At 38.1% G+C, this 5071-nt stretch overlaps 1 pseudogene; it reads right to left on the minus strand.

Annotated features, from left to right (window-relative positions):
• Positions 1-3138: 3138 nt before the first annotated feature.
• On the minus strand, positions 3139-3237 carry LOC127492510 (U2 spliceosomal RNA; annotated as a pseudogene).
• Positions 3238-5071: the final 1834 nt, after the last annotated feature.

Below are 5071 nucleotides of genomic sequence, written 5' to 3' on the forward strand. Positions count from 1 at the left end.
GTACCGAGTTGCAGTTTGAAAAAATGAAAAAAGTTCTGGAGCTGGATGGTAGTATGACTGCACAACAAGATAAATGTACTTATGGCCATGCAATGTTATGGCCTAACATTGTGGTCTTATGTGTACTTCACTATTGTTTATAAAGCTTTCAATTTGAAAACTCAAGATAATATATCTGTCCACCAAGAGAGGACCAATACCAGCCTTGTGGTGTAGCAGGTAAAGTCACCACCTATGGTGCCAGCATCCCATTTGGGCAGAGGTTTACCTCCCAGCTGCTCCACTTCTGATCCAGCTCCCTGCTAATGGCCTGAGGAAAAGCAGCAGGAGATGGCCCAAGTGCTTAGGCCCCTGCCACCCACTTGGGAAACCTGGATTAAGCTCCTGGCACCTGGCTTTGGCCCAACACAGCCCTAGCTATTGCAGCCATCAGGGGAGTGAACCTGAGGATGGAACATATTCTCTCTCTCTCTCTCTCTCTCTCTCTCTCTTCCTCTCACTGTAACTGTGTCTTTCAAATAGATAAGTAAATAAACAAATATTTTTTTAAATACTGTGATGAATAAATGAAATTCTAGAGGTCATACAAAGGCTTATCACACAACCACAAAGAATAAGATAGATCCACACGGGTTGATATGGGAAATTTTCCCAAGCAACTCTCACCCAGAAACACCAGGTGGTGAAAATGAGCATGGAGATCACCACTTACATCACATAAACTCTGTCTAAAAAAATGCCCAAGACACTTTGACTGTGATCGGTTCTGGACAGGGGGACCAGGAAACATGGAGTTCAGTAGTGAGTTCAGGACTTATCTATTCAAAAATTAATTTCATTCTTAAAAGGTTCATCTTCTGAATTATCCATAGTTTAAGAGACGTATGCAAAGAAAGTATTGGAATACAGGGGAACTTATTTCAGAGGTTAAGAGGTATACCAAAGAGATCACAAATGACAGAACTTGGGCCAGTTACCCAGTGTGTACTTTTTCTAAATGTTTGGAATAGCTAATAAAAGGTGTGAAAATGTCTCCTTATGTAATGTCAGCTTATTACAGCACAAAATCAACTATGCTTGGGAAAATTTTTTTAAAAGAAAGAAATGACTGAAGTATAGAAACTCTGTACAGGAATGTTGACTGGGTATATGAAATCAGAACTAATGTTTAAGGGTCCCAATTCAGAGAAATATTAGTGAGAATAAAGCAATGAACTTTTAAAAACAGATCCACAGACCAATGGAACAGAGTACAAATCCTAAAATAAATCCCACACATCTACACTCAATTGATTTTTAACAAAAGTGCTAAGAATGTACTTTGGAAAAAATGATAGTATTATCAATAAACGATTCTGGGAAAATTAGATATCCACATGCAGAAGAATGAAACTGGATCCTTTTCTCTGATCATGTACAAAAAATCAGTTCAAAGAGGGTTGACCTACATTTAAAACTGAAACTTTGAAATTACTAAAAGAAAACTGAGGGAAAACCCTAAAGGACATTGGAAAGGACAAGGATTTTTCTACATCAGACCCTAAAAGCACAGGAAACAAAAACAAAACAGACAAATGGGATTTCATCAAATTAAAGAGTTTCTGTAGAGCAAACAATACACAGAGTGAATAGATAATCATCTACAGAATGGGAGGAAATATTTGCAAGCTATATATCTAACAAGGAATTAATAACCAGAATATATAAGGAACTCAGTCAATTCAATAGCAAAAGAAAATCCAACTAAAAATGAACTGATCTAAATTGACATCTCTCAAAGGAAATAAATACAGCCTAGCTGGACATTATGCAATGTACACATGTACTGAAACATTGAAATATCACATAGTGCACTATAAATATATACAAATCCATATGCATGTTTAAAACTTTCAATAGTTTTTTTTTTCTAAAAGAAATGAATTTGAAAGAACTGCTTTACACTTTGCTTCTTTACTTCTTTTCTCTTTCATTTTCATAAATGCCTGCTTATATGAAGAGAAATGGCAAGGTTTGCCTAAGCAGATGTGTACATGACAAATCAAAGGATTTGGGAATGCTTAGGAGAGAGAGGGAACATCTATGTGACCAATCCAGCATTTATTGACACACTGGGGACTTCTGGAAACTATTTACAAAGCTACTCCAGGAGGCTGGAGTAGTCTAGCAGGTCTTAGAGCCTGCCCAGGCAGAGAACTGTCCACAAAGGCGCAGGAAAATTCTTTACTTAATTTCTGGGATAAGGAAAGAATCAAATGTTGTCAGTCCTTAGACAACTGCTTTTCGTGCTCTCCAGAAACACCTATTTGAGTTTAGGGACCACTTTATTCCAACTAAAGAGTGCTGAGCCACTTGACCTTCGTGACAAGCTCTTGGTTTTTCCAAATGACACTGTCATATCTCCAAGACAGCCTTCTGACCACAGAGAGATTGCCTTGAGAGAGGTCAAAGGCTTTGGAAGTGACATCCACCCAGCTATGTGGAGAGTTAGACTGGTACACAGTGAGCACTCTTCTAACTTTTGTCAGCAAATGTTCCAGAAGGAGCAAGTGTTAAGTGAGTGGGAGCTGCCCTTTCTGAGGAACTCAGCTCCGGCTGTGCTACAGAACAACTGAACAGGAAAAACTCAGGCCATACACAGGAAGACATGAACCCAGCAACGGCCCTTTAAAAATGAAATGCCCTCTGTAGACGACATAAAGTCTACTGGACTATGTTCTAGCAATATTTACTGGATCTGCCAGAAGGTCCAGTTTGGGGATAAGTGAACAAACACATCTAAAATCAGTCTTTCCTTTACCCTCAAGGTACAAGAACAGCAGGAGGAATTCACAGAATTCTACTCTGCAAACCTAAAAGTTTCATAAAAGAAGAAGTTTGAAGAAATTCTCCAAAAGTGGACAAAGAAGAGAAAATAAATTAAAATGGAAGAGGAGCTGCCAATTCTGTTTCTCAGTTGCAACCAGTATTGGAAATATTGCATTGCCCAAAGACTTCTACCTTTTGTTTCCAATGAAATATTAAAGGAAGACCAACATCTCTCACAGACCTAGGGGCAGGAAGCAAAAACATGCTCAACTACAGTTGGAAGTTCACAAAAATTATAATAAAAATTGAAATATAAACTGATACTGTGTTTAAGTGTGACATCTTTTTATTGATCTGTTTTATAAAAATATACTAAACTGATAAGAACAGATACTACACTTGATCTTAGCCATAAGGCGAGGGAGGGAAATTATGGGGGTGGGGGGAGCCATTGTAATCCATTAACTGTACTTTAAAAATTTATATTTCCTAAATAAAAAAATAAAAATATACTAAAAATAGATTTAAAGATTTTTAAATCTCAAAGAAGGAATTTATATAGAAAATCCACAGCAGCTTAGAAAACCTTGAGGTTTGTCTAAAGATGATGAAATGCAACTAGCTGAGTTTACAGAGATGACAAGTTCAAATGTAGAAACAGTAATGAACTTAATAGCATGCCAGGAGATGAAAGAGATTCTTTGACACTTTAGGGGGGAAAAACATTTATTTTTCATGGTACATAATATTTAGCATCTTTTTTATAGTTTACAAAGAAAAAAGTTCTTTGGTTCCTGGAGTAAAAGCTTGATAAAAAGCTTACTTGATTGTCTCTTTGAAAAGCAACAATTACAGCTGGTGTAATTAAAATAATTACAAGAGAAATGGGTTCAAATACTTACCATGATGAAACTTTGAGATGCCATTTATAGGAAAAAATCAAGAAAATCAGGCATTCATGCACACATATTTAGACCATTTAGACAAATGTCTTGTATTTTAACTCTGTTAGTTTTAATGCAGTAGATGTTAAAGTTTGAACAGTGCCACCAATACATGTCTTCATGATGGATTAAAGTTAGAAGAATTAAAACTCAAATCCAGGTAAGTGTCCTAAATACTGCCTTATCATTTTATGAGAACGAGCAATTCAGGATTCCACTAAATATCCACAGTCAGAGGCTTCCCAGACAGCTGGGCTGAGTGTATGAAAACTTCGGTTACCATTACTTTTGCTGTCAGGGTAACAGTGCAGCATCAGTGCAACCAAAATTGCAAATTAGTCTTTCGGGCTACCAGACAGTAGTTGCTAGGAATAAATACATTTTCTTTCCATCTTTGAGTAGAAGTATATGTCAATGTTGGTTTAATCCTTTCTTTTATATACATTACAAAGAACTAAGGGAACGAAAGTGCACATTTTTATAGATTGTTCAGATAACTGTTGTCTTTGCTTCATTTCATTTCTTTACCATGTTGGAACTGTGATTATCTTTTATTAGCATAAGGCTACAAGGCATTGTTAGTACAGATTCATTTCTGATGAAACGGCCATGAGAGGTTTACCATGCTTGGGATGCCTGCATGCCATGTTGCAGTACATAGGTTGAAGTCTTGGCTCAGCTCCCAATTCCAGCTTCCTGATAATGCGCACCCTAAAAGGCAGCAGGCAATGACTCAGGGAATTGAATTCCTGCCACCCACATGAAAGATCTGGATGGAGTTCCTGAGGCCCACTCTGGCCTGATCCGTCCCAGGTTGTTGTGAGCATTTGGCGAGAGAACCTACAAATGGGAAATCAATCTCTCCCCCCCCCCCTCTCTTTCTCTCCTCCTCCTCTCCTCCTCCTTCTCCTCCTTCTCCTCCTCTTCCACCCTCCCTCCCTCCCCCTCTCTCTTTCTCTTTCAGAAAAGTAAATTAATGAATTAATTAGTTAATAATTTTAAATACAAAAATTCTGGCAAATCATCTGTGACTAATACAGGCCCTCTATCACCTGCACCCTTGCTGAAGACATGTTTTAGGCATAATTTCCCCAAAGTTGTGCTCTGCAGGCAATCATTCTTATCACCAGAGAGGCTGGTTAGGTATAACAGACATTTCACTCCAAAAAAATCTATAAAGCTTAAGGGAAAGCCATGATGGGCAGCAAAGTGCCACCAGCTCTGATTCTTCATTGCCTTCCACAGTGGACCCAAGGGCATTGGTTTCCACAGTGTTGACCACGTGGGTGGGTAGAGGGGTAAAAAATGAAAAGGAAGAT

Source organism: Oryctolagus cuniculus, chromosome 10 (genome assembly GCF_964237555.1).
Source record: "Oryctolagus cuniculus chromosome 10, mOryCun1.1, whole genome shotgun sequence".
NCBI classification, from domain to species: Eukaryota; Metazoa; Chordata; class Mammalia; order Lagomorpha; family Leporidae; genus Oryctolagus; species Oryctolagus cuniculus.